Source organism: Acomys minous (assembly GCF_964271855.1).
Source record: "Acomys minous genome assembly, chromosome: 7".
NCBI lineage: Eukaryota > Metazoa > Chordata > Mammalia > Rodentia > Muridae > Acomys > Acomys minous.
Genome location: NC_140488.1, coordinates 95939268 through 95963553, shown reverse-complemented (window position 1 = coordinate 95963553; position 24286 = coordinate 95939268). Strand labels below are relative to the sequence as shown.

At 43.0% G+C, this 24286-nt stretch overlaps 1 protein-coding gene across 2 annotated transcripts in view; it reads left to right on the top strand.

The window, feature by feature from the left end:
- Positions 1-17783: 17783 nt before the first annotated feature.
- Positions 17784-24286, top strand: part of CA5B (carbonic anhydrase 5B) — a 49437-nt gene continuing 42934 nt past the window's right edge. Inside the window, exon 1 of one of the 2 annotated variants that reach the window (XM_084789273.1) lies at positions 17784-17918. The gene's annotated coding sequence lies outside the window, so the exon portion shown is untranslated. Of the gene's footprint in view, positions 17919-19939; positions 20032-24286 lie in introns of those variants that run through there. The other variant, XM_084789274.1, reaches the window with a different exon arrangement.

Genomic DNA, 24286 nt, shown 5'->3' with positions numbered 1-24286 from the left:
CCATGTGGGTGTTGGCAACCAAACCCAGGTCTTTGTTGTGTAAGAGTAGCAAGTCTTTATATTTCTCCAGATTCTCCAACAGATACAGTGTGTGTATGTGTGTGAAGAGGGAGAGAGTGGGGGGGGGGAGAGAGAGAATAAGAATGCACGGTGCCATGGGAGTCAGAAGAGAACTTTTGGAAGTTGGTCCTTTTCTACTTTGTTGTGGAGGCAGGGTTGCTTTTGTTGTTTCTTCTACTCCACTATGTACTCCAGGCTAGCTAGTGCCCTAGCTCTGGGTGATTGTCCTGTCTCTACCATCCATATTCTTTTGTTAGGACTGCTGGGATTATAGATGTGACCCAGCATAGATAGCTGTATTGTAATTTAAAATATATTTAAATTTTTTATGTGTTTCAATGTTTTGCTTATGTGTATACTACATGTGTGCATAGTGCCTACAGAAGTCAGAAAACTGTGTCATGTTCCCTAGATGGTTGTGAACCACCATCTAGAAAACTGAACCTGGCTCCTCTTGAAGAGCAGGCAGCGCTCTTAACCACTGAGCCACCTCTCTAACTCCAGAGAGATGTATTTTGAAAACCAATTTATATTGCAATGGAATAACTCCCTTAGTAGGATGAAAGAGGGAAGGAGGAGGAATGGGAAGATACAAGTGTCGGGATAGCAAATGAGATGTAATCTGAATAAATTACTTAAATAAAAAATTTTAAACAGGAAAAGAAATAACTCCCTTCACACTTAATAACTTTGGGCAGAGAATGTATAACTTTATGAAAAATAAAATTTAAATGCTCTTAAAAAAAAACCAGGGCCTGGTGTCACCCAGACTGAACCTTGAACTCATTATGTTACCAAAGATAGCATTGAACTTATAATCCTCCTGCCTTGGCCTCCTGAGTGCTGGAATTACAGTTATGTTCCACCATGCCCAGTCTATGTAGTATTAGGGACTGAACTAAGCTTCCTTCAATGTTAGGCAGGCACTCTTAACAACTAAGCTATATCCCAGACTGTTAAATCTTTATTTTAGTGAATAATTTTAAGATTCCCTTTACTCAAAACCACTTTGACAAATATAAGGAAAAATTGATTGGACTTTTACTCTCCCCCTTTTTTCCTTTTTCTGTTAAATGAGGAGAAATGTAGAAAGACCTTCAAGTCTACTATCTAGGTGTCCTAGTTAGCCTTAACTAACAGCCTGACACATCCTAAAGACACCCAAGGATAAATCCCAGCTGGGGGATGACCCAAATCAAATTTGCCTATAAGCATGTCGTGGAAGGACATTGTCTTGATTATTAGGTGAGGGCTCACCTCACTGTGAGCATCACCATTCCCTATGCAGGTGATCCTTGTTAAGGTTATTTTTATATAACTGTGTTGTTTCTCAATTTCTCTATTAACCGGGCTATCACACAAATAATTGAGACTTTATTCTATTATTTAAACAAGCTACACAGCACAATTGCTGTATTCTTAACCCTCTAAGCTAATTTGGCTTTTCCCAGTATGCATCCCAGAGATATGTGTACTTTGTGACTTTTTCTGCTGAGTTCTCTCTCCTGGACATCTGTCTTGGCTCAACCCCTTGGCTGAATCCTCTAACTCCTCCCCTGGCTGGTAGGAAGTCCAATCCTATTCTTTCCCCTGCTCAGTGATTGGCTGTAAGTTGCTTTATTGGCATATCAGGGAACAATTGGGGAGCAGTGTTTGTTTACACAACATTGACACAGGAGTCTCTCAAGCCAGGCTTGGTGGCACATGCCTTTAATCCTAGCACTTGGGATACAGAGGCAGGCCAGTCACTGTGAGTTCAAGGCCAGCCTGGTCTACAAAGTGAGCCCAGGACAGCCAAGGCTACACAGAGAAACCCTGTCTCAACGAGAGGGGGGGGGGAGGAGGGAGGCAGGAGATCCTCAGAACAAGGATTGCAAACATCTGGGGGGAGGGGTGATACAGAAATCAGCATTTGAATTACACAATAATCTTGTGCCTACAGATCCTGAGGTGTATAGGAAAGCTAGGTAATGATGAACCTGAAAACGCATCAAGAAAGTGCGTTCCTCTATGGTTTCTGCTTCAAATTCCTGCCTTGACTTCCTAACCTGAGCTCTCTTTTTTATGTACTGTGACTTGGAAGTGCAAGGTGGATAAATTCTTTCTCTTCTCAGTTGCTTTTGGTTGTGATATTTGTCACAGGGATGGAATTAAACTAGAACACTTGGAAATCAGAAAGACCATTGGTGATCAGTAGTGGACATACACTGTTCACATAGAGAAGACTTCTTGACAGAATTCAGAGGTGGAGGATGCATGTGAGTGAGAAGGAAGGAAGTAAAGATGAAGATATCAGCCAGCCCTTGTCAGAACATAGATTTAAACTGATCCTTGGGTGTTAGAATTTATTTAACCGGGTCCCCATGCCAATAGCATGAGTTGCCTGGTGATGTGTAGGAGTCCTGTTTTGTTTCACAAAACACAACCCAGGTTACTGACATCAGAGCACAGCTCACACTGTCTGGGTATGGATGTCCTGCCAGTGGAGCCAACTTACCTTGAATACTTGTGAAAATCTTGAAACTTTATGTACTGTTGGTAGTATTTTCTACTATAAATCCAAAATAGAGCATGGAGCACATGGACTACAGAGAAAACATAGAACTTAGAAGAAAATAAGAAAGAGACGCTAAAACTAAGCACGTGACATGCCATTCTTCTCCCAAATAAATCCTCAAGAAAGAAAGATGTGGGGAATATGTACAGATGATTGCTCATAGCAGCCCACTTGCCTACCATGTTTTCCACATAGTAGCCTCTCAGGAAATGCATAAAAATGAATTGAATACATCTTTCCATCCCTCATGTGACTTCACCAGCCAAGTAACTGTTTTGTCATTAGTTCAGATTTCTATTTTGTAATGTAGATTAAATACTTAAAGCAGGGATGTGAGAGATGGTTCAGTAGTTAATAGCAGTGGCTATTCTTCCAGAAGACTTGGATTTGATTCTCAGCACCCACATGGTGGCTCACAGCTGTCTGTAACTCTAGTCCCAGAGGATCTGACAGCTCTTCTGGCCTCCTCTAGCACCAGGCATCCATTTGATGCATAGAGACATACGTGCAGGCAAAACATCCATACACTTTTTTAAAATGAAAAAAAAAGTACTTAAAGCAAAACCATTCTGTTTATTTCTTTTGGACTTTAGAGACAGGGTTTCCCTGTGTAGCCTTGGCTGTCCTGGACTCACTTTGTAGACCAGGCTGGCCTCGAACTCACAGAGATCCATCTGCCTCTGCCTCCCTGAGTGCTGGGATTACAGGCGTGCACCACTGCATCTGATGCAAATTCATTTTATTAATCATTCCTACTTTAGTATAGTATTACTCTAGTGAAACATGAGGTGAATGTGTTTAAACTTTTTAAAACATTTGTGTGTGTGTGTGTGTGTTTCAGTGTGGGTGTGGGGGGGAGGGAGGGTGTGAGAGAGAGGGGAGAGAGAGGGAGGAGGCTATCAGATTCCCTGGAGTTGAAGTTACAGGTGGTTATAAACCACCCATTGTGGGTGCTGAGGATTAAATTAAGTACTCTTAACCACAGCCATCTCTTCGGCCTTTAGGAATAATTTATTCATAGTTCAGATAACTGTGTAAGGGCCAGAGAGCACCCATATGGATGCTTGTATCTCTATCTCCAGGGCATCTGACACTCTCTTCTGGACTCTATATGCACTAGCACTTAAATATTTTCAATTAAAAATTATGTAGAAGGGCACATCAATAAAGTCCAACGTTATTAGAAACATTTAAAAGTGAACAGGCAGATGTTTTTGCTTACTGCTTTATCTCCAAAAGCTGACTTGGTCCAAAGTCACTTTAAAAGCATTTTCTTGTATAGGACCTAGGTTAGGTTACCTCCAGAGTTCAGTAGTAGAAGTCCATGTACACCTTTAATCCTAGCACTTGGAGTGCAGACTAGATGGGTCTCTGGGAGTTTGATGTTAGCCTGGTGTATGTTATGGGGAGTGGAGGAAGCCCCAAACAAATGTGTATTGCTGACACAAACACAGCCTTGTCAAGGACCCCAGTGCCCCAGACCCATGGGAATGGCAAAGTCTTTCCCAGGTTAAGCACAGAGGGAAGGCAAAGCCTTCCTCTGGTCTGAGTGCAAATATTGACAGTGTATCCAGAAAGTGTCAACCATAATAGCTTCTTCCTCCCCGGGGACTGCACCTTGACACTGCTCTGGGACTGATGCCTCCTACTGAGATTAGTTAAACCTGCCTCCTTGTTGAGCTGTGTACATGGAGTTTCCTACTTGCTGCTGTTGGTGCATCTCCATCTGACAGCACATGGCCCACTGGATCCTGGCTCTGGTATAGGTATATGTTTGTCCTTTCTTCATTCCCTCATTTCGCAGTTAAATCCCCAAGCGTAGCACCACACAACAAGTTCCAGGCCAGCCTCTTATCTCAACCCCACACACTCTCAAAGCCAAAGAACAGTGCAGAACAGTGGACTGTTCTGTAATGATGGAATATTCTGTCTGTGATGTCCAGTGTGGAAGCCGCTAGGCAGAAGTGGCTAGGACACTAAACAGAGCAGCAGATAATGAATGTACCAGAGACAGTAAGACCTAATTTCTTTTATTTAATTAATTTATTTCAGATTACAACTAAATTGTTATCCCAAAGACCTAATTTTTAACATGGCTAGAATGAATAGGAAACAAATCTATAATTAAATGGCCCCGATATGATTTTCACTTATGTTTGATGATTTAATTATTTCTCCTTTTCCTCCTCCTCTTCTTTTCATTTTTTGAGACAAGGCCTTACCATGTAGCCTACGCTGGCCTGCCTCTGCCTCCCCATCGTTGGGATTATGGGCATATATACCATAGTTCCCAGTTTAATTTTTTTTAAGATTTATTTATTTATCATATATACACAGTGTTTTGCCTGCATGTACACCAGAAGAGGGCACTAGATGTCATTATAGATGGATCTCATTATAGATGGTTGTGAGCCATCATGTGGTTGCTGGGAATTGAACTCAGGACCTTTGGAAGAGCAGCAAGTGCTCTTAACCTCTGAGCCATCTCTCCAGCCCCCCAGTTTAATTTTTCCAAACTCAGAATATGCTCACAGGTTCAAATTTCTAGTACTTTTATGTCTAGACATTAAACGAAATAGTAAATCCTTCAAGCCAAAGGTTTACTCACTGAACTGTTCACCTGTTTTTAAAATAATTTATTTACTTTTACTTTTTGTGCATTAGTGGGAAGGTATCAGATCCTTTGGAACTGGAGTTAAAGATAAGTGTGAACTGTCCTGTGGGTGCTGGGAATTGAACCCAGGTCCTTTGGTAGAGCAGACAGTGCTCTTAACCACTGAGCCATCTCTCCGGCCCCCTGCTCTCCCGTTTTTAAGTTTCAAGGCTATTTTTCTTCTTGACAGAGTTCAACATACGGAACAGTCACAGGAAAAGAACAGAAAAAAGAAAAGGGAAAGGGTAGGGGGCAGGGATAGGGAGCAGTGAACCGCTGACCATGGCATTGTATCAGGCGAAACACAAGACAAACAGGAAAAAAAATCTAACCTTCGCTTTAAGCTGGCTTTGTCTTTCTGTGGCTAAGAATAGGGTATCAGGAAAAACAAGCGAAGCAGCATCTAAAAGGCTTAATAATTAACTTCCATGATTTGGGCTAATACTTTGAAGCAGTCATTTCCTACCCTCCTACCGATTATGTGCAGAAGCGTGCAGGCTCATTGGTTCACATACACACACACACACACACACACACACACACACACACACACACACACACACTCCAGCTTAAAACCGTTTTCTCTCGGGCGGGGTGGAGTGGGGTGGTTTCTTTCCATAATCATTCTGCCCTTTCCTAACAAACTATCTGGTTCACATAAGGCCTACCAGATTTGGGAGGCACATGCCATAAGACAGCTACTTCTTCTTCTTCTTCTTCTTCTTCTTCTTCTTCTTCTTCTTCTTCTTCTTCTTCTTCTTCTTCTTCTTCTTCTTCTTCTTCTTCTTTGCTTTACATGTTTGTTACTTATTTATTGTTTGTGTGACATGCTACAGGCATGGCATTCAAAAGACAAGTGAGTCCATTTTCTCCTTTTACCATGTGGGTCACTGAGATTAAGCTCAGGCATGGGAGCAAGTGTTTTGGGCTTTTGGAATTGTGTTCCAGAAGCAGGGTCTTACTATGTAGCTCCAGGCTGGCCTGATACCCACTTAGTAGCTGAGACTGGCCTTAAACTCTTGGCAGTTCTTCTACTTCAGCTTCCTGAGTATTGGGGTTACAGGTGTGAACCGCCCCGCTCAGCTGAAGGAGATGGCTTTGTTTAACTCCAAAGACTCATAGTTGTCTAAAATAAAAATTAATAAAATGGAGCTGTCTGTGCTATCCAAGCTATCCCAGTATTGTGGTCAATGGACATAGGTGACTGTAGATCTGGTGTTAAGGTGGTTGTTAGTGATGTCGTGAGTGAAGTGGCTGCCCCTTTCCCTGCTACCCTGACTTACCTTGAACCTTGTCACCATCACACTGGGACAATGTCTCTGATCCTAAGAGGTCAAAACTGAAATTACAAGCAAACCTTGAGGTACCCTGAAGGACAAGAAGCTCTCCCCAGTGAGCATCTGCAGACCATGCCAATACAGGTCCCCTGGGGGCTATGCCTGGGCTTTCCTCTCTCCCTCGAGGCATGCACTTCCTGGAAAGTCATGAGTGGAAAGATTAGATCAGAGTAAGCTATGAACAGGGACACTTCTGTGGCACTTTGAGAGACAGTGAGAGTGGGATTTTGCTGGGGATGGCCCCTTTCTGTTACCTCAACCCACCTGAGGAAGGCCTTTACCACCTCCTCCACCTGGGCGCTAAGGACACTGGGAGAGGAAAAGTCTTCCCAGACAGCCCAGTCATTCTAGCAGTGTCTCTTTAATGCCATGGAAATGTCCCAAGGGAAGAGGCGCCCTAACTACTCCCACCCTGAAAAGAACAGAAAGAAGGCAAAGGCAGCACGCACAGAGATCGAGATCTAACAAAGCGTTTCAGTCAGGACACGGTGGCATGTTAGAGAGATGCTCTTCATCACGTTTCTGCAGTGCGAGCATGTGGGAGACAGGAGGATCATGAGTTCACGGCTACTCGGTTCTTGCTGCTGTGTGGTCTCCAGCGCCGAGCGCCCATGTCCATGCCTCGGAAAACTGAGGAAATCAACGATTTCCTGCTCACAGCCCGGAGGAAGGATGCCAAATCTCTCAAGATCAAGAAGAAAAAAGTTCAGGGTTCGTCCTCTGCATTGATTATTAAAAACCCTGGAAAGTTTAAAAACAAAGATTCATGGCTAAAGCAGGCTACATAATGAGGGAAGGCCAGCCTGAGCTATAATGAGACCCTGTTTCAAAAACTGGGGGGAGGAGGGCTGGAGAGATGGCCCAGTGGTTAAGAGCACCATTAACTCCTCCAGAGGTCCTGAGTTCAGGTCCCAGCAACCACATGGTGGCTCACAACTATCTGTAATGAGATCTGGTGTGCAGGTGTGCATTCAGGCAGAACATTGTATACATAATAATAAATAAATAAATATTAAAAACAAAACAAAACAAACTGGAGGGAGAGAACACGTCTTTCCTCACTCTTACAAATATTCTAGATTTAGATAAAATTTCATACATTTTGATGAATATTTTTGATATACATTTAAACTAGAGAGTCCATGGGCATGTAAGAAATTAAGATTTTTAATCTCTGTTCAGTATTTTTTTCAAAAGGGATAGGTCAATATATACATTATTTACAGTATATGAGTGTCCATTTCCCAGTATCCTTTACCAGATCCTACTAGTCCTCAGAAACTCCAGTTTGGCAAAGCCGTGGTATAGTAATATAGGAATGGGTCACTGGTTTGCAGTTCGTTTCATAGTAGAGCTGAATACCAATATGCGTTGAAGCATAGGGATTATTTCCTGTGTGTAAATTATATACTTTATCCTTGCTCTCCTCACTCTCTTTTTCCCACATGATCCTCGTTGTCAGCTTTTTCATAACAGTGGATGAGTACAGACACTCTTTGCCTGGTCATAGTGCAGTTTTCAATTTGTCATATGGTCATTGTCCTGATTTTTATGACTTCTAGACATAGCTTAAATTTTACCTCATTTTCAACGGTATTTCCCAGTCGCTAAGTCTTTTGTTCTTTTGTGTGTCATGTGTCGGTGTTGTTTGTAGGCTTTGAGCAGGGTCTCACTCACTGGCCCAGGAGGTCTGTGAATTTACAGTGATTCTTCTGCCTCAGCATCCTGAGTGCCTGGATTATAGTGAGTCTTCATAGCCACTTTGGTTTTAGTGTTTTGCTGAATTGTAGTGCCACTACCAAAACAGGATATGTCTTCTTAGTCTTTTTATGTATATGCATGTGTCTGTGTGTCCCGTGTCTATGTTCATGTATATATATATATATATATATGCATATGATATGCATATGTATGAACATGTGCCTGAGGGTACTGGCGGAAGCCAGAAGAGGGCATCAGATACCCTGACACTGGAGTTGCAGGTGGTTGTGAGCCATCTGATATGGATACTAAGAACTGAACTTCGGTCCTCTGCCAGAGCAACAAGTACTCTTTTTTGGTTTTTCGAGACAGGGTCTCTCTGTGTTAGCCTGTCCTGGAGTCGCTTTGTAGACCAAGCTGGGCTCGAACTCACAGAGATCCACCTGCCTTGCCACCTGAGTGCTGGGATCAAAGGCGTGCACCAACCACCACACCTGGCTTCATTTTTTTTTTAATTCTAATAGGAAATTTTCTATTCCATAGAATCTGGTGCATCACTATTTTTGAAAAATATATGTATTGTCTGAGCATAGTTTTCTGATCACAAAAACTCAGAATGCTAATCTAGGAGGATCTCAGATCTCCCTGAGCTACATAGGGAGATCTGGTCTCAAAAATACACAAACACATATATGTGCGAATGTGACATATGTTTTGGTTAAAATATGTGGCTAGCGTTACCGTCTCGTCAGCAAGAACGACGCTGCACACACAAACAGGATCCTTCTGCAGTAAAGCTTTAATGCATCTTGAGAGGGAGAGCATAAGCTTACAACACGTAAAACGGAGACAGAGAGACCAAACAGCAGAAACCCATCCCTTATATAGGAAACTGTCGTCCGCCTTGGATGTGTCAGTCCCTGATTGGCTGTTGCTCATCAGGCGAGATGACGCCACGGGAGAGGCAGAGCACAACGAGTGGAAAATCCCTTCGCACATGCGCAGATTAGTCGTTTGTCAGCATGGGACACAGGGTGTCAGCGCCATCTTGTAATGGCGAATGTGGGCGCGGCTTCCCACAAAAATATCCTTTTATTCCTACTTTACTGAAATTACCAGTAATTGATTTTTTAAAAAGCATGTATACCATTAATTCCAGCAGAGGCAGAGGCAGGTGAATCTCTGTGAGTTTGAGGCCCTCCTGGTCTATGGAGCAAATTCCAGGCCAGCCTACATAGTCAGATGCTGCCTTTTAAAAAAGTATAGTGAGAGTAGGCAGGCTCCTCATCATTTAAATGGTCATGCTGACTTGTATATCATACCCTTCAGGTATATAGGTGGTGAAGTGAAGTGAAGGTAGACTTCACTTCAAGACCAGTAGGCTCACGTTGAGCTTTCACTGATAAGTATCTGGTGTGTTCTCTGGCACTTACTAGACAGCTTACTTATTTATTATAATTTTTTTCTTTTGATACAGGGTCTTATGTATCCCAGTCTGGATTTGAAGTTGCTCTCTAGCCAAGCATGACCTTGAACTCCTGATCTTCCTCACTGACTTCTCCAGTGCTGGGATGCTGGGATCATAGGCATGTAGCAGCATGCACAGTTTCCAAAGCCCTGGGATTGGAACGCAGTAATCAGGAATGGCGGCATGTGCATATATAGCAGTGCACGCAGACCAGGAAACGTTGGCAACGTGAACCTGCAGAGCTTCTCAGCCGGCGAGAGTGGAGAAGAGAAAGTGGATAAGGACCAGTAAGGCTTCTGGCCCAGGGAAGCCTTGTGGGCAGTAAGAACCCTGCTACCTTCGTGGAATGTACATGAAGGGGCAGATGGAAAGTAAGATAGCCAGGCACGCTGAAGGCATGGCTCAGTTACAAGATATGGCAGGACATCAGGGATGGGGGAGGCTGCAGAAAGGTTCAGCTCTTCCCATGACCCTGTAGCCTTGGCATTCACTCACCCATTCCAAATCAAAAGTACAACAAGATTTTGTCTCACTGCAGATAGAGGAGCCATTTTCAAAATACTGATAGTACTGATGAAGGTGATGAGAAAAGGGAAAGCGAGCTTCATACATTGTTGGAAAGGATGCAAATTAACAAGCATACCATAGAAGACAAAGAGGAGGCTCTTCAAAAGGTAAAACCACAAAAATTTCCTTGTGACCCAGTCATACCTCTCCTGAGTATGCCCCTGAAGGAGAGGAAATTGGTGAGAGAGATGTCAGCCCCGTCATGCTTACACAGTGTCTGTCATTGTTACTGTCTCGTTGCTATGAAGAGACCCATGACTAAGGCAGCTCATAGTAAAAAGCCTTTAATTGGGGGCTTGCTTATAGTTTCAGAGGGTCACTCCACGATTAGCATGGCAGAAGCATGCTAGCAGGCATGCAGGAGGGCGGGCGGGCAGACAGGCAGGCAGGCAGGCAGGCATACCAATAATGAACTTTGATTTTTCTCCCCAGCAGACCAACTTGTTTTGTTTACTTCATGGGAAGTTAATCACTACTCCTTGGAAATAAAAATTAACTCAGACAAGCTGAGTGTAATTTTGCCAACATTATATTCTTTTAATTAAAAAGATTCATATGGGTATGGGTGTTTTTCTTGCATGTGTGTCTGTGCAAAAGTTGCATGCAGTGTCTTCGGAGACCAGAACAAGGCATGAGATACTCTGGAACTGGAGTTATAGACAGTTGTGAGCCACCATATGGGTGCTGGGAATTGAAACCAAGTCTTTTGTAAAAGCAGCTAATGTTCGTAATCTCTGACCCATTTCTCATCCCCCAACACTATATTCTTTTGTTTATGTTTTTTGAGACAATGTCTCTCTACATAGTACTAGTTGTACTGGAATTCAATGTGTAAACCAGACTGGCCTCAAATAGACAGATCTCAGCCTGCTGAGTAATGGCATTTAAAGGCATGTGCCCACCATACCCATTGTACTGGCTAGTTTTATGTCAACTTGGCACAAGCTATGGCCATCTGAGAGGAGGGAACCTCAGTTAAGAAAATGCCTCCATAGGCTCATATTGTAGCCTGTAGGGCATTTTCTTAATTAGTGATTGATGGGGGAGGGCCTGGCCCATTGTGTGTGGTACCACCCTGAACTGGTGGTACTGGCTTCTATAGGAAATCAGGCTGAGCAAGCCGGTAAGTAGCACCTGTCCATCTGCCTTCTATCCGCTTCTGCCTTCCCTATTTGAGCTCCTGCTCTGACTTCCTTTGATGATGAACAATGATGTAGAAGTGTAAACCAAATAGTCCTTTCCTCCCCAAGGTGCTTCTAGTCATGGTGTTTTTTCACTGTGACAGTAGCACTAAGTAAGACGTCCAGCTTTTCCTTTTTGAAGAGTCTTTTGAACATGCCAAGTTCACATGATTTTCTCTTTTTTACATCATTCCCAACAAGTTCTAGCCTTTGTAGGATTCTAGTTTAAGATTAGGCTTAGTCAATCACATTCAACCATCTGATAATCATGGGATCTGAGAAATATGCACCAAATTGTAGGCCCTGCTTTCCAGCAAATTTTAGTTCATACTGACATGAGAGGAATGTTAAGGATGTGAAAAAAAATACCAGGGACACCGATGAAGGTAAAAATCCAGAGCTAATGGACTCCCAATTTCAAAATTCCTAAAAGGGCAATAGAAAGGTTTCTCATAGGAGGGGCTAATCACGAGAGACTTCGAGTAAAGAATAAGATACTGCAGAATGATAGCTCGTAGGAAACTGAAAATAGACACCCATAGATGTAGGACATGGCCAACTCGAAAGGACTAGCTGGCTCAGAGGAATATGGGAAGGGGCGGGGTTGCTATAGATACTTCTGTGAAGGAAGCCAGCTTGGTTTAGCTCTTAGAGGACAGAATGGGTTCTCTGACACTGGCCTTGGGGTGCAGTGTGTATGAGGATATGAACACAGAATTGGCTTCAATGTGGATGACAAGGGAAAGGATCATGGAACTCACAGCCATCTGCCTGTCTCTGCCTCCTTAGTGCTGGCATTAAAGGTGTGCACCACTATGCCCTGCTCAATTTTATATTCTTAAAGTGAGAGCTCAAGGCATTTACAAGCACTTATTTGTTGGTCTCAGTCTGTAAAAATGAGATTTAAGTCGCAGAGAGTTATATACATTAATAACTATACTGAATTTTTGTTATTTCCTAGGAGAGTCAATCTTTTACATTACTTCTGGGACATTATGTTGAAATCTTTACATGCTATTGGCACATTGTGCTTGTTTGTCTAAAATTCTCACAGCCATGCATGGAAGTGGCAGGCAAGGGCATTTGTCTACAATTATTAATCTGACAGGCTGTTGGAGTTTACTCCCTCAAAGCCCATACCTTTTCCAGTTGGCGTATTCTCTCTATCTCTGCTTGTGCATCAAGATGTAAGCTCTCAGCTACTTCTCCAGTGCCATGCCGATCTGCCTGCTGCTGTGTTCCCCAACATGATGGTTGGACTAACCCTCTGAAACTGTAAGCAAGCCTCCAATTAAACTCTTCTATAAGTTGCCTGGGTTGTAGTGTCTCTTCACATCAACAGAAAAGTAAACTAAGACAGGCCAAACGCTTTTTTTGTTTTGATCCTGTCATTTTCATAACAGAACCTTAAATTACTCCCTCAATGCATAAAGCATATACATTATTGAGTATCTCAACATTTCTACCCTACATGTTGGCCAGTGGTGTTGATTTTGAGCTCTCTACCATGTCAACAGTTTGATGATGGGAAGGAAGTGCTTTTGAGGACTGTAAGGGTTATGTAAGATTTCTAAGCTGGGTGTTGGTGGTGCACGCCTTTAATCCTAGCACTTGGGAGGCAGAGGCAGGAGGATCTCTGAACTCAAGGCCAGCCTGGACTACAGAGTGAGTTCCAGGACAGCCAGGGGGTACACAGAGAGAAACCCTGTCTTGAAAAATCAAGAAGAAAAAAAAAAGATTTTTGTTAGTACAAATTAGAGATGCCAGATAGGTCATTTTGTGCCAACTACTCACCCATCCTGCACCCAGTAGCCATTGATAGTCAGTCACAGACCTCTTTCCTTCTGAGACTGAACTCTCCAAGTTTCACAGTACATTTTGCTCAGGCAGCTACCGTAAATAGACCAAAGTTGAAATAGACGTTGAAACCAACTAGCCATTCAAGGGACAGTAATCTAAATGCTACCATTAAGTAAGTCAACCCATTCTGGAACTGTGTACTCTGCTTAATTAGGTGGGACCATTTGCGCCATACACAGAATTAACTTAATGTAGTGTGCTTTGTGATTGTGACAGTGGCACACTTCAAAAGAAGTGTGCACTTCTTCTGAGACTCAGCTCTGTCCTTCCACTATGGGTTCCAGGAATCAAGCTTGTGTCTCCAGGTTTGCACAGCAAGCACTTTTCCTCAATGAGCCATCATGATGGTGTTGCGAGTCTTGAGGATATATATTTTTCTGCTTAGCTCACAATATAATCCTCATTAGAATTTGAGATTTTTCTTTGTACCAAAAATTAAGAAGCACCATATGTTCCCAAATCAATTAAACAAATTTTATGGGGTACTTTTACCATCTCTGTTACCACAGTGTCTGATAGAAACAACTTAAGAGAGGAAAGATTTATTTGCACTCCCAGTTTCAGAGGGTTCAGTCCATCCTGGCAGGAAGAGTGTGGCACAGCAATACAGTTCATGACATGGTGAGCCAGGAAACAGACAGCTGAGGAGTTCACTTGTTCCAGTTTTCCTCTCTGTTGCTGTGATAAAACACCCTGACCAAAAGCAACTTAGAAGAGGAAAGGGTCTATTTGCTTTATATTTCCATGTCACAGTCCATCATTGAAGAAATCCAAGCAGGAGCTTGAAGCCAGGCCTACTCATTATGCCACACAGCATTAGCTTCAACCAAGGAAATAATTCACAGGCAAAGAAGTACAGAAGAAACCATGAAGGAGCATTAGCTCCATTGCAGGCTCTTGCTTAGCTGGCGGTTTTTATATAACCCAGGATCACCTGCCTAGGGAATGGTGCAGCCCATAGTAGGCTTAGCCATCTACATCAGCTTACAACACATCTCCCCACAGACATGTTCACAAGCCAATATGGTCGGGGCAATTCCCTAACCAAGACTCCCCTCTTAGGTGACTCTAGGCGCCATCAAATTGACAGCTAAAGTTAACTAGGCCATCAGCACTTTACTTGCTTTCTCCTTTTCTCTTTTTATTCAGTGTGGCCTGCCAGCTCATGGTATAGTGCTGTGTATATTCAGAATGGGTCCTCCCAATCTTCTCCAGAAACATACTCTTGGACACCTCCATTGTTATGCTTTACCATCTTGTATGTGATTTTACATTCAGTCAAATTGACATGAAAATTAACCGTATGAAGAAACCAAGCTGTGCTGTGAATACTGGAAGAACATGAAAATTGTTGTCCTGCTGTCTTGATAGGTAAGGTCAACCCACCACCCATTTTTTTTTGAGACAGGGTTTCTCTGTGTAGCCTTGGCTGTCCTAGACTCGCTTTGTAGAACAAAGCTGGCCTCGAACTCACAGTGATCCACCTGCCTCTGCCTTCCTGATTGCTAGGACTACAAGCATGTGCCACTGCACCCGGCTCACCTCTCCATTTTTAATAAAGATTTTTCCCTTTGTGTTCAGAAACCAGAATTTTTGTCTGACTTTTAAATCCTGTTACTGGCTGCATTGTTTTCCATATTTAAATTATTTGCTTTTATTATATGTTTATGGGTGTTTTGCCTGCATGTATGTCTGTGCACCATGTATGTACCTGGTGCCTAAGGAAGCCAGAAAAGGGCATTGGCTTTTGTGGAATTGGAGTTACATATGATTGTGAATTACCATGTGGGTGCTGATAACCAAACCAGGGTCCTCTAGAATAGCAGAAAGTACTCTTAACTGCTGAGCCATCTCTCCAGCTCCCAGAATGGTTTTTGCCCAAATACGTGGACACTGTGTCCCAGCCAAGTTAATGAAGCTATAACCATTACATGGGCCATCTCACAAAAGAAATTGGCCTCTGTATGATTCTCTGTTCTTCCTATGATCTTCTATTCTCCCCATGAACAAAGTGCCTTTCTCACAGTTTCCCACTTCCGGCCACGCACCCTCCCCCACTTTGGGGAAACAAGTTTTCAACATTTATCCCTAACTGGCTTGAAATTCACTATGTAGAGCAGACTGGCTTAGCACTTGTGGAAATCTACCTACTTCTGCTGGAATCAAAGGTATATGCCATCGCATCAGGCTTCATTTTCTTTTTATTTCACGGTTGTTTTTGTTTTTTCTCCCACAAGTCCTCATTTATTTACTCACAATTGGTTTTTTTGTCGTCACTCTTTCCTGATTCTCCACTCTTAAACAATTCTCCACTCTACCCTACAATTCCTCATTATGCTGTTCAGTTCTTTCTCTTACACAGTTGCAATTGGAGCATGTCACAAATGAGTTGGGTCCTCAGGACCAGATTGAGGTTAATCAAATATTCTGCTGTCATGTGTTCTTTTGAGGACAACATTTTGATTGTTCTCACCATCTTCATGCCAGAAAATATACTAGAGGGAGAGGAAGCCAGAAAGAACTGATGTTTGTATTATTGGGGTATGAAGAAGTACAGCCAGCCAGGAAACCATAGAGCTCTGAGGGCAGAAACGGTGTCTTTGCGTGCATGTGAAAAGGTAGGTACTCACTAAAGATTAGAGGGCAATTAGTTGTATGAACTAGTGTACTAAGTACTATAAAATGTCTTTCTGTGTTTGCTACTCAGTAAGATTCTTACTAATGGGATTGAGAAGACCCATGAAATGAAAAATTTAATGCATGTTACTGTCTATGCACCTTAAGTTAAACTACCTAAGATGTGATTTGAAATACATACATGCTTGTACTATGAGCAGAAAGCAAAAGATGTTAGGTTTTTATTACTTGCTGCTCTATTTGTAAGCAAAGTTACTTTAAGAAGTAATTATAAATTAGCAGTAGGCTATAGATGTGATATTGTGTGTGTGTGTGTGTGTGTGTGTGTGTGTGTGTGTGTGTGTTTAGGGATAAACTTGTTCTTGTGTGATATATCTGAAAACTTTTTTTTGTTTATTTGTTTTTTGTTGTTGTTATTTTTGTTTTGTTTTGTTTTTGGAGACAGGGTTTCTCTGTGTAGCCTTGGCTGTCCCGGACTCGCTTTATAGCCCAGGCTGACTTCGAATTCACAGAGATCTACCTGCCTCTGCCTCCAGAGTGCTGGGATTACAGACGTGAACTACCACACCTGGCTTACTTGAAAGCTTTTTAAGAAGACAAGTATTTTCAGGGGCTAGAGAGCTGGCTCAGAGGTTTAGATCACTTTTTGGTCTTGTAGAAGATCAGAATTTGGTTCCCAGGACCCACATGGCAGTTCACAACCATCCATAGTTTCAGTTTCAGGGGATCCAATGCCCTCTTCTGACCTCCATGGATACCAGACATGCATGCGGTGGGTGTGTATGCATATATAAAATATTTTAAGGAAAGAAGAGTAATTTCACGGTAAAGAGGAGGAGGAGCCCTGATTTTTAGGTCCTCTTCACTTGTCAACTCCTTGCTACATCTTTCCTTTTTTGGGGGGGCAGGGCACATCTTAACCTGACTTGGGGCAATATCCACCATAAGCACCTTGAGGATTGTCTTGTTTGCCAGGGGCATAACTACATCATAAATATGATTCGAATGAATGAATCAGAGATGTAAGCACAAGCACAGGAGGTTGTTTGTAATTTCTCCACATTTTTCTTTGACTGGAAGAAGGAGGGAGAACTGTGTATGTGCTCTCAGAGCACAGAGCCGCAACCAGTGTTGCAATTAGTTTAGTGTCAAGACATCAGTCTCTACATAACAAAAGGGCAGTGGTCACCTAAGAAAAATCTTCTGTGAGAGACTACAGAAAAGAGAGGAGAATGCTTATTCCATGCCTCTGCCTTGCTTTTAAAGTCAGATGAAGCCAGTGGGCTAGAAACACAATTTCAAAGTCCAGGTTTAAAAGGATATAAAAACTGGCTGGAAAGAACATGAACCCACAGTTCAAATTCAGGTTCAGAGGATGTTTAGAAACTTGGGTGAATAGAGCTGAAAGGAGGTGGGAAAGAACTCATCCAGAATTTTCTTTCCCTTAGAGAGGTCTCGTGTTCCTAGCACGTCAACATCATGTATTTGGAGGAAAGTGTCTTTCCTCCTTTTTAGACAAGGCTTTTAGGCCAGCACTCTGATTTTATCCAAGAAATGTTGCCTTTATCCCAGAAACATTGCCTGAGGCAGGCAGAGAGAGGGAAGCAGGGCTGATCCTGAGGAGGAGGTTCCCCCGCCCCTCAGACAGGAGCTCAGAGGCGTGGCTTGGGCTGAGGGGCGTGACCTAAGTGTTAGGGCAGAGAGCCTAGGCACGCCAGGTCTAAATGGGGGTGGTGGTGGTTAGGGCGGTCCCTCAGGCTCTAAAGACTCTAAAAGAGTTGGGGGCGTGGCCTCTAGGAGGCGTGGCTCGGGCGCTAGGGGGCGAGGCTTTGATGGACACTTTCAGTCGCAGGTCCTGGGAAGCTAACTTGTTAAGTGCTGTTGGAGAAACGTCCAGGTAAGGATGGGCAGCGGAGTGGAGTGGGAGCCTCAGGGAGGAGAGACAGACCCAGAGAGGGCGTCCGCTCTACCCCCGACCCTCCTCCCTACCGATCTGGGGCTCCAAGTAGCAACAGATGTTGGTCTTGCCTCAGTTCCTGGGGGCCTGATTGGGCTTCGTTCTCTCTGCCCCAGCCCCCTTTCTCCACTATTGGGAGTCACCAGACTCCTTGGCAGTTTTGTTTTGTTTAGTTTTTAAATTTGAGAGGATGTGTTGGGGCACAGGAGGAGCAGACCCTTGTGAGGGTATGTTGTCAGAGTTGGTTGAATCTTAAGTCCAGCCTACTTTAAAAAAAACAAAAACCCTAGACTAGGGTAAAGGCTACTGAGGCTGCATTCAGAAACTGAGGGGCAGTGAGTCAAGACTCTGATCGGCATGGTGTTTCTTCTTCATCCCCACCCCCACTAAGCCAGGAGCTGGGGACGGGCTCACAGCCATCTCTAGGCTGTGGAGTGCTGTTATAGCTATGCTTCCAGAAATCAGAAACTTTTTTTTATCATGAAATTAATCCCTCTGGCCTTATCTTTTTGTGCCCTGCCTTAGACCTAGAGAGGTACCTCCAATATACAGATGGTTGGTGGCCGTTCTTTGCAGCATTTCTTGTTAAGTATTTCTGCCCTGAGGCTTGTGAGGGCTTTTTATCATTAACGTCAGTGCCTTCCATTTACGTGTACTTTCCCTGGGAAGGTTTGAGAAACATTAGGAGCTAATGGGCACGCCTTAGTTCAGTGACAACCTGTGCCTTCTCAGCTATTGAAAACCACTTTGCTTTCTGCTTCCTGGTCTCCCTTTGTTGGTAATCTGGTATCTTCTGGGCGTGCTGCTGTTTAAAAGATTGTCCAGATTATGAGCAGAAGAGCTCCATTCTTCATGTGAGTGAAGCTGCCACGGACCCCTGAGTAGTCTCTGCACATTGCTCAAAGCAGCTGATATTCACAGATATGTTGAAAGGAGAAAACCTTTGTCCATAGGAGTTCCTTAATTCACAACCTTTAAAATCAAGCTAGAATTCCTTGAAGGCCCGAAGTAGCAAGGGTACCATTCTCAGATGGGAGTCATGCTCCCAAGGAAGAAGTGGGTGAGAGGAGGAAGCTGAGCTTACTCCATCAAGATTTGGCAAGATAATCTCTAATTCAGATTTGAGGAGTTGCAAAAGGCTTGCTTCCTTTTGAAATCAGGAGTCAATCTGATGAGAACCAAACAGTTTCTTTTCGTGTGATTGTAACCTTTATTCAGAGTACACTTTCTTTCTGCTGTCTGTGTTGCACAGAGAAACTTTAATCAGGCAGAGTTCACACTACTTATCACAGTAAATGCACAATTTATGAACAATTCTTTGGTAGATTTTTACATTTTCTCCTTCTTACACACATTGCTAAGTCTGCAAGACATCAGACATGTCAATAAAATCCAAGGATCTCCATAAATAATTGGTGATTGCAAAGGGCACACATGTGTGGAAAGCTTAGCTTTCCCATGGCACATTGATGCATCTCTATGAACAAATATAAATATGGGTAGATTTTTCATGACATGCAATAATATGTGGTGGTAGGTCATTGAGAGGTGGCATGTTTGATAGTTAAATGCTATTTACTGTTTAACAAGATTGGACAGTCTGAGTTCAGTAAGTAAGTTATAAATAACCAACTCTCAAGAAATTATTACTTTTCAGTTTAACAGAAGAGATTGACCATAGACCTGAACAGTAAAAAAAACAAAAAATAAAAAACAAACAAACAAAACACCCCTCAAGAATTGTTATAGGTACTGTAGCCTAGCAGTAGTTAAAATGAATTTCTGCTTATTCAGGTTTTCTTGGAACTCTATTTACCACTGACCATCCATGTTCAGTTTCTTTCTGAACTCATTGTTCCCTTGCGGTCGGCTGCACCCTTAATTGTCCCTTTCTGCCATCCTCCCTCGGTACACCTGTAACTCTTAGAAGGGGCTGGTTTTCTTTTGTGTCTAGCTTTGCAACTGCTCCTGTGCACCAGAGCTGCGTTGCCAACTATCCTGGACCTTTCCTCTTGGCTCTCCCACTGGTGTCTCCAATCAAGTACAATAGATAGTGAGACCACCATGTGTCCTTGTTTCTCATACTAGCTTCTGTTTCTCTTTTCAGGGATTCATTCTCACTCTATAAGCTGTGCAACCCTGATGCCTTCTTCTGTTTGTTCACTGAATGTAAACCCTGCTGCCTTCCTTTTAATATCAAAATGGCAGTCTACCACTGAGCTACATTCCCAGCACTCTCAGGACCATTTTGTTGCTGGTGTTTGTTTGCTTTTTTATTCATTTGTTCGTTTGCTTTAGCTCTGACTGGCCTGGAATTTGCTGTGTAGCCCAGGCTGACCACAAACTCACTGTGATCCTCCTGCCTCAGCTTCTCAAGTTCTGGGATTATAGATACACCCTGCTCCAAGGCAACTTTAGTAGGTAATACAAAGTCATCTTAAATAAATATAAATCAGATTGCTATTCCTTTGGTCAAAAATCCCTATTTTCACCCCTATTTCCCTGAAAATACTATTCTCAACCTGGGACAACCTCTTTCACCAGGCAACATCTGGCAATGAATAGAGATATTTCTGTTTTTCTAACTCTGGGGTAGGTGCTACTAGCTTGTATGGGAGCCTAGAAAGTAGGGTTGCTGGTAAACACCCTACAGTGTACAAGACAGCCCCTCAAAGCCAGACATCTTCTCGATAACCATGCCAAGGTTAAGAAAGTTCCATTTAGAGAAAGAACCATTATTATAGTCTAGAAGTCTACTATATGTGACATCCATTGCCTCTGGATCTCATATGCTCCTTTTCCCCGCCTTGTCACTTCGCTTTGGCCGTATTAGCCTCCTTACTACCCCTTTAAAACACAAGTTATGTTCCTACTTCAGGGTCTTTGCACAAACATTTTGCCTTACCTAGAGTGCCCTTTCTTTAGATAGCTATTTAACAAATTATCTCCCCCTTTTTGTCCTTAGCTCAAATGTCACCTCATCAATCAGGCCAAATATAGCACTCCCACGCCAGTGGCACTCCATACTCACTATATCCTGCTCTATATTCCATTGAACATACTTGAATAGTCCTTACAACTGACTTATCACATTACTTGTCCACTCTCTGTTTCTCCCTTTTAACACATGAGCTTCACAAGGATAGGAACTTTGCTTTGTTCCCCTGAGCCTAGAAGAGTATCTGGCATTTAATAGATATTCAATTGCTATTGCGAAGAAACTAAAAATGAGTGAAGGGTGACTGAAATAATCACCTCCGCCTTGACTCCCCTGGCTCTCCTCTGCCTGCTGCTGCCCATCCTGTGCTCTGCTGCCAGAGCCATAAGAAACCACCCATTAGCCAGACGTGGTGGCGCACACCTTTAATCCCAGCACTCGGGAGGCAGAGGCAGGCGGACCTCTAGGAGTTAGAGGCCAGCCTGGTCTACAAAGCGAGTCCAGGACAGCCAAGGCTATCATAGAGAAACCTTGTCTTGAAAAACCAACCAACCAATCAACCAACCAACAAATAAAGAAACCACTGATTATGTGGGAGGACACCCAAAATACTTCTAGTCTCTGGGAAGCTTGTATTCCCCTACATAAATTCCATATTCTCGTCCAGCCCTGCCTTCTGCTGCATGCCCTGGTATCTGCTAGGCCAGTGCAATTACAGGGCTGACAGGAAGGAGGTTCACCTATCTCTTCACCTAGTTTCAAAAGAGAAATCTGGAATCATATGCATGCGCGCGCATGCGCACACACACACACACACACACACACACACACACACACACACAGACACACGGTCTCAGGTAACCCATTCTAGACTTGAACTCCTTACATAGGTAAGGATGACTTTAAAGTTAAGATCTTCCTGCCTCCACCTCCTGAGTTCTGAGTACTAGGACTACAGGCCTGAGGCACCATGCCTTGTTTATGGGGTGTTGGGGATCAAACAGGGATTTATACATTCTAGGCAAGCCCAGTACCAACTGAGCCTCATCCTTAGTCCCTTGTTGTGGTTTTGTTTTTTCCATATAACACAAAAGAAAGTCTGAAGAGTTAGACTTCCCGACAGTGAGATCATCAAGCAGATTTCCAGAGCACTGCAGGCCTTTCTGGAGAATGACAAAGAGAGTAAGGGTGACATCAGGTCCTCTAGAGCCTTCCCCTAGCCCTTAAAAGCCAGTCTTGAGATGCATAGGAAGTGCTTCTTCTGGGCCAGGTGTCATGGATCATCAGCCTGGACATTGTTAATGACAGTGTGGTTGTTGAGTGTGAGGCATTAACCACGGTGTCACGGAGGCTCAGTGTTCTTTCTTACCTTACCAGACAGCCCAGCCTTACCTCAGGGATTTCCTGAAGACTGTGTGAGGGAATGAAGCCATAGGCAAGACTTCTGGGAACCATGCTAACAGGTCTAAGGTCCCCAGAGAGCGCCTGTGCAGGATCTTGTGCTCTGGCCATGTGTATGGCCATCCATCTGTTTGTACAATTCTTGTGACCAGCCAACATACCCTTGGCCTTTGTCTTATCACAACCTTCCATTTGAAGGCTGAGCTGGCATACTCCTTCTGTTGAGTACACACTACACCTGGTATTATCTTCCTGAAAGTTTATAAGTCTCTCACCCCTCTTAGACCATCTGTCAGCAAGAAAGGGAGTCGTGTGTGTGTAGCCTTTGCTCACTGCCCCTCTCCCCCACATACACACACTGGTATTGTTCATGGCATAAAGTAGGGTTCTGCCCATTTCAACCTTAACTGTCCTTTCTGGCTTTGGGGCCTGATCACCCTCTTCATGTCATCGTTCTGCCTGAAATTTCCCCTGTCCTTCTCCGTACTTTCACCCCTCCAGTTGAATCATCTCTGAAGCCTCTTGTGTTCTCATTGCACTGAACTGCGGCTATCATCACACCCAGCTTTAATTAAGAGATCCTGTTCTATTATACTAAATGAAGTAAGCCAGCTATAGAAGAAGAAATATTGTAATTCTGCTCATATGAGGTACCTGGAATAGGCAGCCACACGGGGACTTACAGTAGGCTAGAGGTTAGCAGGGGGTAGGGAGGAGGTATTACTTACTGAGTAGAGCATTTAGACTGGGGATGATGAAAAAGGTTTGAACACAGATAAGAGGGATGGCGACATAACTTCATGAATGTCTTTAATGCTTTTGAATTTTTAGAACTAAAATTGGTTAAATGGTAATTATGCATATTTTATCACAAATTTTTAGAGATAAGAAAAACCTAAAGTGTTTCTTTTTGCCTTACAGAGTGTGAGCTTTGGGGGAGGGGCATATTCTTTCATCAGTACCCTAAGTGCGCTGCTGTTCACTATTGCTTCAGTGTGGGACTGCAACTCAATTCAGAGAAAGCACAGAGCTGAGCAAGTTTTCCTTATATCTCCTGATACTTTTTGAAATTCCATTTTAGTATCAAATCAATTTTATAGTGGAAAGCCACCTCAAAGTGCTGGCTATATTGCTGCATGCCTAGAACTCCAATACTAGGGACACAGAGGCAGGAGATTCCCTGTAGGTTGAAGGCCAGCCCGGGCCGTATAGTGAGTTATAGGCTGGACAGGGCTACATAGTGAGACTTAGAAAAAGGCAAAGGAAGGAGAGGTCAGGCATGACTGCACATGTCTTTAATCCCAGCACTTGGGAGGCAGAGGCAGGCAGTTCTCTGTGAGTTCAAGGCCACTCTGGTGTGTGTAGCCAGCTACAGGCCAGGGCTACCAAGTGAGAGAGCTACCCTTTCACAAAACAAAAACAACACACACGCTCGCAAACAAATAAATTTTAAAAATCTTTGAAATGGCCCAAGGAGAGACATGGGGTATTAAAAGCATGACTATTAATGGCTAGACAATTGTTGAAATAGAATGCTGGATACATAGCTGGTTTCCCACTATACAGTCATCCTTTACTATCCATAGATATTGATTCTGTGATCCACTTATAAACCCAAATCTGAAGATGCTCAAGTCTTTTATATAAAATGAAACAGTTATAATATATACATGTATTGAAATATCATATAGTACTCTGTAAATATGTACAAGTTTATATTTTTATGTATGTTAAATATTTTCATTTATTTATTTTGATGCCCCCTTTTTGGAAAGAGTCTCACTAGATAGCCCAGGCTAGCCTCATATTAGAAATTTTCTTACTTTAGCCTTTCAGTGCTGGTATTATAGGTTTGTACCATGACATTCAGTAAAAATTTTTTAAATGATTTATGTATTTATTATGTTTACAGTGTTCTGCCTGCATATATGCCTGTAGGTGAGAAGAAGTAACCAGATCTCATTTTAGA